General features: G+C 37.9%; 1 long non-coding RNA gene across 1 annotated transcript; it reads left to right on the top strand.

Annotated features, from left to right (window-relative positions):
• The first annotated feature begins 4,302 nt into the window (after positions 1–4,302).
• LOC148196857 (uncharacterized) lies at positions 4,303–6,327 on the top strand. The gene is made up of 3 exons (XR_015780512.1): positions 4,303–4,629; positions 4,790–4,881; positions 6,008–6,327. It is a non-coding gene; the product is annotated as an uncharacterized LOC148196857 (long non-coding RNA).
• The last annotated feature ends 3,647 nt before the right edge of the window (positions 6,328–9,974 follow it).

The following is a 9,974-nucleotide window of genomic DNA, read 5'->3' as shown; positions in this document are numbered from 1 at the left end:
AACCCGAAACCCTAAACCCGAAACCCTAAACCCGAAACCCAAACCCCAAACCCAAACCCAAACCCAAACCCCAAACCCCAAACCCCAAACCCCAAACCCCAAACCCCAAACCCTAAACCCTAAACCCTAAACCCTAAACCCTAAACCCTAAACCCAAAACCCAAAACCCAAAACCCAAAACCAAACCCAAAACCCGAACCCAAAACCCTGAACCCAAAACCCTGAACCCATAACCCTGAACCCATAACCCTGAACCCTGAACCCTGAACCCTGAACCCTGAACCCTGAACCCTGAACCCTGAACCCTGAACCCTGAACCCTGAACCCTGAACCCTGAACCCTGAACCCTGAACCCTGAACCCTGAACCCTGAACCCTGAACCCTGAACCCTGAACCCTGAACCCTGAACCCTGAACCCTGAACCCTGAACCCTGAACCCTGAACCCTGAACCCTGAACCCTGAACCCTGAACCCTGAACCCTGAACCCTGAACCCTGAACCCTGAACCCTGAACCCTGAACCCTGAACCCTGAACCCTGAACCCTGAACCCTGAACCCTGAACCCTGAACCCTGAACCCTGAACCCTGAACCCTGAACCCTGAACCCTGAACCCTGAACCCTGAACCCTGAACCCTGAACCCTGAACCCTGAACCCTGAACCCTGAACCCTGAACCCTGAACCCTGAACCCTGAACCCTGAACCCTGAACCCTGAACCCTGAACCCTGAACCCTGAACCCTGAACCCTGAACCCTGAACCCTGAACCCTGAACCCTGAACCCTGAACCCTGAACCCTGAACCCTGAACCCTGAACCCTGAACCCTGAACCCTGAACCCTGAACCCTGAACCCTGAACCCTGAACCCTGAACCCTGAACCCTGAACCCTGAACCCTGAACCCTGAACCCTGAACCCTGAACCCTGAACCCTGAACCCTGAACCCTGAACCCTGAACCCTGAACCCTGAACCCTGAACCCTGAACCCTGAACCCTGAACCCTCAACCCTCAACCCTGAACCCTGAACCCTGAACCCTGAACCCTGAACCCTGAACCCTGAACCCTGAACCCTGAACCCTGAACCCTGAACCCTGAACCCTGAACCCTGAACCCTGAACCCTGAACCCTGAACCCTGAACCCGGAACCCGGAACCCGGAACCCGGAACCCGGAACCCGGAACCCCGAACCCCGAACCCCGAACCCCGAACCCCGAACCCCGAACCCCGAACCCCGAACCCCGAACCCCGAACCCCGAACCCCGAACCCCGAACCCCGAACCCCGAACCCCGAACCCCGAACCCCGAACCCCGAACCCCGAACCCCGAACCCCGAACCCCGAACCCCGAACCCCGAACCCCGAACCCCGAACCCCGAACATTCAACCCCCAAACCCTTCAACACTCAACCCTCAACCCTCCGGGAACCCGGAACCCGGAACCCCGGAACCCGGAACCCCGAACCCCGAACCCCGAACCCCAAACCCTTAACATTCAACCCCCAAACCCTTCAACACTCAACCCTCAACCCTCAACCCTCAACCCTCAACCCTAAACCCCTAAAACCCTAAACCCCTAAAACCCTAAACCCAGAACCCTAAACCCAAACCCAGAACCCTAAACCCCCAACCCTAAACCCCAAGCCCGAACCCTAAACCCCCACCGCGAACCCCAAACCCCAGAACCCAAGAACCCCTAAACCCTAGAACCCTATAACCCCTAAACCCCTAAACCCCTAAACCCTTAAACCCCAAACCCCAAACCCCAAACCCCCAAACCCCCAACCCCAAACCCCCAAACCCCAAACCCCAACCCCCACACCCCCGAACCCCCAACCCCTAAACCCCAAACCCCAAACCCAAATCCCCAAAACCCCAGCCCCAGCCCCCAGCCCCAGCTCCAGCCCCCAACCCCCAACCCCCAAACCCCAAACGCCAAACCCCAAACCCCAAACCCAAACCCCAAACCCCAAACTCCAAACCCTCAACCCTCAAACCCTCAACCCTCAACCCTCAACCCTCAACCCTCAACCCTCAACCCTCAACCCTCAACCCTCAACCTTAAACTTTAAACCCCTAAACCCTAAACCCTAAATTGTAAACCCTAAACCCTAAACCCTAAACTGTAAACCCTAAACCCTAAATCCCTAAATTCCTAAACCCCAAAACCCCTAACCCCAAAACCCTAAACCCCCTAAACCCTAAACACCCTAAACCCAAAACCCAAAACCCGAAACCCTAAACCCGAAACCCCGAGCGGAACTCGAACCCCGAACCTCGAACCCCGAACCCTCAACCCCCGAACCCTCAACCCTCGAACTCTCAACCCTCAACCCTCAACCCTCAACCCTCAACCCTCAACCCTTAACCCTCAACCCTCAACTCTCAACCCTCAACCCTCAACCCTCAACCCTCAACCCTCAACCCTCAGCCCTAAGCCCTAAGCTCTAAACCCTAAGCCCTAATTCCTAAGCCCTAAGCTTTAAGCCCTAAGCTTTAATCCCTAAGCCCTAAACCCTAAACCCCAAACCCCAAACTCTAAACCCTGAACCCCAAACCCGAAACCCGAAACCCCAAACCTCAACCCCAATCCCAACCCCAACCCCAACACCAACCCCAAACCCTAAACCCTAAAAAATATTAAAATTTTGGCTTAATACCCTATTTTGTCCCCAGTTTCGCTCGAAAATGTCAAATTAGTCCATCCTTTAAAAAATGCGTCAATTACGTCCTCACTTAATAAAATTTGTATCAATGAAATCCTTTCCGTTAAATCCGTATAAACGGCGTTAATTGAGGAAGTAGAAGAAAGAGAAAAATAATTAACGTGGATTTAACGGAAGGGATTTCATTGATGCAAATTTTATTAAGTGAGGACGTAATTGACGCATTTTGTAAAGAATGGACTAATTTGACATTTTCGAGCGAAACTAGGGACAAAATAAGAAATTAAGCCTAAAATTTTCTTGCAAGAAAACATGAAGTCGTCTAGAAGTATATGCACTAACTCTATCTACATCTGTGGTATTTTAGTTCATTGTGTTCCTTAGATTGTCATATTTTTTAGGACATGGTGATTATATATCTCTTTACTGGTTTTGTTTCTCATTTATTGGTTGTTCAGTCTGTGAGAAGGCGAGAACAACTTACAATGAGGTCAGTTAGCTAGTCTAAGTCAGTTTGTGCTAAAGTCGAATTAAATTTTGGATTCAGTTTTATATGCCATATACACGTAATGTTTTGTACCCAATTTAAACTGTATGAATTCAAAAATTGAATGTTGGTTTGTAAAGGGCTTTTCCTCAAATTGTCATAGCTCTTATCTTCACATTTTGTTGGTTATCCAGCATAACCATGATCTATGAGTCGTAGCCTTTGGCTTTTGAGATGTCTATATGATGTTATTGAGAATTCTTCAAGAACTACAGTTTGTATATGGTGTTTTCATGTCACAATTGTAATTCATCGTGTCTGAAATTTTTGGTTTGAATTCCTTAAAGGAACCTATTCTTTACTTTTATAAATTTGATGTGGATTGTGCTTGTATTCAGGTAGCCGATTGCTGATCCAAGCAATGGTGCTTCAAATCTTGATCAGTTTCTTTTCAACAACTGAAGTTAAACATTAAGACTTGAAATATACCATCATTAAAAATTCACTTAACAAAAAGAAATTTAAAGACAATAATTTGGAAAACGTACATATTGTTATTTCATTTAGTTAAATATTCCAAAATTATTTGTACCTCAACTTTATTGAAACCATTTCGAGCAAAATTTTTTATTTAATTTAATTTTTTAATAATTTAATGTAGGGACCAAATTGAAACAAAATAAAAATAAAATGACCAAATTAAGACAAATGTAATGACACGTGATTTGATAGTAATATGTGGTACTGTTAGTGCCACGTCACGCCGTCATTGCCACGTGACACAGTGTTAACTTGACATGTGACAAATTTTTATTTAAAAAAAATAAAAAAATAAAATAAAATAATTAATTTATTTTTAAAAAAATCATAAGTTAATACATGACACATCTTTAACCGTGTATGTAAGAACTAATTATAAGGACCTACTGAGTCCAATTTTTCAAAAATAAATGAAACAAAAAAAATAAAGAACCTATCTAACAAAAATTGAAAATAGAAAATGATGAAATATAAAATCTATTTCAGTTTTAAAAATATTTAAAATTAAAATTAATATAAAGTATAAGAGAGGTTAGCGAGTGTGAAAGGACAACCCAGAGAATAATTGTGTCTTTTCGCGTTGAAAGATTAATGGAGTAAACGTGAGTAAACGTGAAGTTGGCGCCAAACAATAACTCTGTCACCTTCGTTAAATATCCCTTTCGCTCCAAAAAAGCTTCCACACACTACCTCACAGCAACTCTTTTTTCTCTTTCTCTTCTTCTTTTCTCTCTCTTCAGTTCGCAATTGTAATGCACTAATGAGAAAGCGTTTCAGCTGCAAGCCTAGTTTGTCTTTTTTTTTTTCTTTTTGCAATTTCATTAGCGTTTCTTCTGAGCGTGTGATTCCGTTGCAGCAATGGCGTTTGAGCGCTCAACCGCCGCACCGCTCAACTCCTCCATGACCTACGACGAGGCCTCATGGAGCGCAGCAAGACACCTTGCAAGTTTCCTCTCTCTTATCTCTTATTTTCTCTTTTTCTTGGCAGTTCTTGTTTTAATTTTTGTGTTTGTTTGGTTGACTTCACCAATGGCGTTGCATTCCTAGTTTCTCTTTTTCCTTTTCGCAATTTCATTCGTCGCGTTTCTTCTCTCGGTTGCAGCAATGGAGTTTGGGTGCGGCGCGCTCAACTCTGCCATGACCTACGACGAGGCCTCCATGGTGCGCAGCAAGAGCTTCGTCAACGCCTTGCAGGTTTCCTCTCTCTTATCTCTTATCTTTTCTCTTTTCTTTGCCGTTCTTGGTTGACTTTGTTTCCGGCTTCCGATTTCCTTCTCGATTAGGTTTGTTTTTGCGATTATGGTCTTGCTAATGCAGGAAAAATCGGTCGCTGTGAGTGTCAATTGCTAATTGAGTAATTATCAAAACTTGTTGGGAGTTAGCGTGTATCGAGTCAGTGATGCTTGACAATGACATAAGTATAAGGATTCTTTTTGTGTTGTGCGACAACTAGGAGATGGAACTATTAATAAAAGAATTAAGATGTTGTTGCAGAGAAAAGTTATTATGTCAGCTTGAAATTTGTTTTAGCTTTTTAGTTAAAAGTAAATGTTAATGTTGTTTTGATATGATATGAAGATTATGAAAGACATATATATGAAGGGGAAGATAACCAGAGAGATCCTATTATTCCTCTGTGCCAAGGGAAACCCCTTCTTCTACTACAACTGCTGTGAAAACAGGTTATTAGCATCTAAAAAAAATACTTCCCCATCTCCTGTCTGATAGAAAATTATATTTATAAGTCCCTCTCATCAACTCTCAAAATTTTCAAATAGACCTCTCTAACTACTCTTACCACCTCCTTTACTAACTGGGTTTTCCAGTTACCAGTCACCCATTACATCTCGTTGGTTCATTTGCCTCCTTGTATAATGGACCTTTAATATTGGAATATCTTAGCGAGGTTCATAACGTATGATGTTTTCCAATGTGATACAAAAACATAAAATTGGCCTTTATTTATGTTAATGCTAGATCATAATTCTAACTTATTAATGAATCATTGGGATAAAGAAATGTAGGGACTAATCTTGAGAGGTAACCTAAGATATATTCAAATTAATTGTAAAATACAGTTGTTGGTATACTATTGAAATTTTGTCATGTATTTTAACACTAATCAACTTTCGCTGTGTGTTCTTTTGTACAAACAATCTCCATTCAATTTTGTTTGGCTTTATTAAATTAATGTTAAAACACTTTCTTTCCTTTTATAAGGAAAAAAAGTTATGATTACAAGTGGCACTCATAATAACATCTAGTTTTTAATCATATGCATTTAGGTTGATGGCTATGTATTCTTTCTTGTTTGTTTCAGGTAAAGGACAAGAATATTGGGAGCAGGAAAATATAAGATTAGAGTATGATCCAGTAGCATACAAGTTTGATAAGATTTAGTCCTATCCATAGTGATTAATTTCTTAACATCAGTTTATTTGTGCAATATTCCTTCGATTGTTTCGGTGCCCATATTCTTTTTCTTTACTAAATTCATAGTGTATGGAGCAACCAGTCTAATGTATGGATTATGATAAGTAGATATTCCTACAACAATTTTTAGTAGTATTGGACACTACTTTTTCCTCTGTATTTATCTTTATGATATCACTAATAACATGTAATACTTTTTTCTCTGTATTTCTCTTTAATGATACACCAAAATTGTTGCTAATTGGAAATTAGAAGCTTCCTTTTTACTAATAAAATGGTGAAGAATACATGTGTTATATTTAGATTATATTTAATTTTCTTTTTGGCTTAAATAAATATACCCATATTATGTTTTAGTCCTTATATTTTTCTTATGGTTTGGGTCTCAACGAATTTTTATTTTACAATTTTAGGTATTAACCATGCTTTTTTTAGTTCTTACGAAACTGTAAACCATTGATATCTATATTTCTTATATTATAAGATATTCATTTTAGTCATTACTATTTAAGAAACATCAGGTGTGTTCTGCAATAGATGGTTGCCACATCAAAATTATTAGTTACTGGAGATCAAAACCATAAAATAAAATTTAATGGAGATCAAAACCATTAAATTAGTATATTACAGACACAAGAAACATATTTAAGTCTCTTTTTTTTCGTTTCCTTATTTTAGTGGATTTCAATCTGTTAGTGCACTAGGGATTTTCGAAGCTGCTATAGTACCTGATCTAATTAGTAATTATTAGAATAAATAGAAGTTTTAGGTTAAGCTACTTCTTGCATAAACTTATGATGTTTTCCAATGTGATACAAAAACATATAAAATTGGCCTTTATTTATGCTAATGCCAGATCATAATTCTATCTGATTAATGAATTATTGGGGTAAAGAAATATAGGGTCTAATCTTGAGAGGTAACCTAAGATATATTCAAACTAATTGTAAAATACAGTTGCTGCTATACTATTGAAATTTTATTATGTATTCTAACACTGATCAACTTTCGCTGTGTATTCTTTTGTATTAACAATCTCCATTCAATTTTGTTTGGCTTTATTAAACTAATGTTAAAACACTTTCTGTGCTTTTATCAGAAAAAAAGTTATGATTACAAGTGTCAGTCATAATAACATCCAGTTTTTAATCATATGCATCTAGGTTGATAGCTATGTATTCTTTCTTGTTTGTTTCATGTAAATAACAAGAATATTGGCAGCAGGAAAATATAAAAGAAGAGACGCAACTTGTCGGCAGTTATTCAACATTTTTTACCCCTATGATCCAGTAGCATACAGGTTTGATAAGATTTCAGTTCCAATGAAGTATCCATAGTATAGTGATTAAATGAGTACCGTAGTCACTAATGAACCTTGTAATTTAATTTCTTACCATCAGTTTATTTGTACAATAGTCTTTTGATTGTTTTGGTGCCATGATTCTTTTTGTTTACTAAATTCATAGTGTATGGAGCAACCATTCTAATGTATAGATTATGATAAGTAGATATTCATACAATAATTTTTAGTAGTATATGACACTACTTTTTCCTCTATCTATCTCTATGATATCACTAATAACATGTAATACTTTTCTCTCCTTTCTCTTTTTCACTTCGTTGTACACATAGTATTTCTCTTTCTCTGATGATAAGAGTAATATCAAGGTTGAGAAATAAACATATATATATATATATATATATATATCATTTAATTATACAATTTAATAGTTTAATACTGTTGATTTGTGCAGTGCTATCATTCTACATAATGAAAATTCTAGGTTTCACATTGATGCTTATCTCGATCTTTTAAGTCCAACTGGTCAGAATTTGTTTGGCATTCTAAGAGTTTTGTGGAAATACATTCAACCCAGCATGAGGATTGTTCTGAATCCATTGTTTTGTTGATATCTCTAGCTCTATATCTACTTTTATTTTTTAAATGTTTTGGTTTTGTTCTGCAGCTTATTCCTTCTTTAATGGTCTTCTAAGGCCTTTTGAATAAAAATAATATAAAAAAAAGAATTGTAATTATTTGTCTCTTTCTTTCACATGGAATTTGAGCATGCAAAAGCAAGTGTTGTTGGTCTGGTTAGTAAGTTGAGACCCCCTTGAATCTGGTTTTACTAAGGTCCAAGGCCATCTATTATTATGTTTTATGTTTGTGACCTTTTCGGTTGGCCTTTTTCATTTCTATTTTTACCCACTGGTATTACAATTTTGCTTACTCCTTTATGCAATAAACATGCAAAAATAGCTATTTATTCTATGTTGGAAATTTGTTAGTTCGTAACTGTAACAACCTATTTTATTATATGAAATTTGGAAAATACAATTTGAATTAAGAGTATAATATTTTTCCTTTATTCCAATCATGGAGATAATACTATATACATATTACCCTTTGAAGACTTCACAGTCGCAGTTGTAGTGTCTTAGAAAGTGAGTTTAGCCTAAGCTTAACCTTAAGAAACTTAAACTTAGCAGTGTTGACTCTTCAATCAATGGCCGAAAAGCATTTATTGCTAACATGCCATTATCTATGTTACTTAATATTAATTTGCACCAGTATATACTTTTGATATATGGATTAGATGAATTGTCCAAGAAGGTTTCACAAACTGATTTTCCTTGACTTATTTGGTGCAACTTGGTGTTTATGAACATTTTGGCCTGAATTAATCATATCTTTCTGGGTGCTGAACAATGTGTTTAAAAATTGAAGTATTCTCCTTCTTGAGTTCATTTAACTGAATTTAATTATTTTTAAAACTGTATGAAGTTTTTTAATTAACTTAATGTATTCATGTTCCAATAGACCTTTCATTTCAGTTTAAGGAATAAAGACACATTATTCAAAAAACAAATCGTGAAGCTTGGGGCACCTTGTGTACTTATTGCATATTCATCACAATTCATCAGGATTTAGGATGTTATTATTAGTATTTTGTTGTTTTCTTATAACTTGTTATTTTCACTCTATCTTTTACCTTCTAATCATATTCCTATCATTAATTTGAGTTTACTAAGACATAAAAGCTTTGAATTTTACTTCATAATTTCAGCTGGTACACTTTTTTTATTTCATAGAAAGGCTTTGAGGTACTTTAGAAAGTATGGATATAATTGGAGAAAGAAAAGAATGGAAAGATTGTGAAAGAAGCTCATGAAAAGTTGAAGGTAATAATCTGGTTAATTTTTGTGTTTATAGTTAATCAAATTTGTATAAGATTAGCTTATGCATAAGATTAGTTAATTTTTGTGTTTATAGTTAATTTCTCTCCAGCCATAGTGGTGTCTAGTGCAAAGTGGCCCCTGCCCACTATGTGAGTTGTTGTATTAGGATAATTTGGTACAGTGGCAGCTGTAGACCTAATAGCAGGCTGAACAGTGGCCTTATCAGGAACTATATGTCACTGTTGATTCCATAATCCATCTGAATACAGAAATTAAGGCTATTTATGTTATTTAATTTCTGCGGAGGGAGGGGATCCTATTCCCCAAGGGTCATGAGGTGTATGTATATATGTTGGGTTTATGGGTTGGATTCGAGCCAGTGGCCAATTGCTTGAATGGGAAAGTGTTTGTGTTTGACCTAGTATTACGAGTCAAAAGTTGCCTTTTTTTAAAGATCTCAATCTATTTTCTTCATATTCTTCTTGAATTCAAGCAAGAAACCTCTTCAATATAGAAGAATAGGTTTTTTGTAGTCGAGATCTTTGCCTTGAGTGCATGAGTCACTTTTTCATAGATCTATTCTGGTTTATTTCTCTGGGTAACAAAAATATTGTAGTAAATATTGTAGTCCAGGTTCCTTTTCTTACGTGGATGTTATGTGCAACTTGTTCCTT

Source organism: Vigna umbellata, chromosome 6, assembly GCF_029865625.1.
Source record: "Vigna umbellata cultivar VRB3 chromosome 6, Vumbellata_1.0, whole genome shotgun sequence".
In the NCBI taxonomy this organism is placed as follows: Eukaryota; Viridiplantae; Streptophyta; class Magnoliopsida; order Fabales; family Fabaceae; genus Vigna; species Vigna umbellata.
This window is presented reverse-complemented; position numbering and strand designations above follow the sequence as displayed.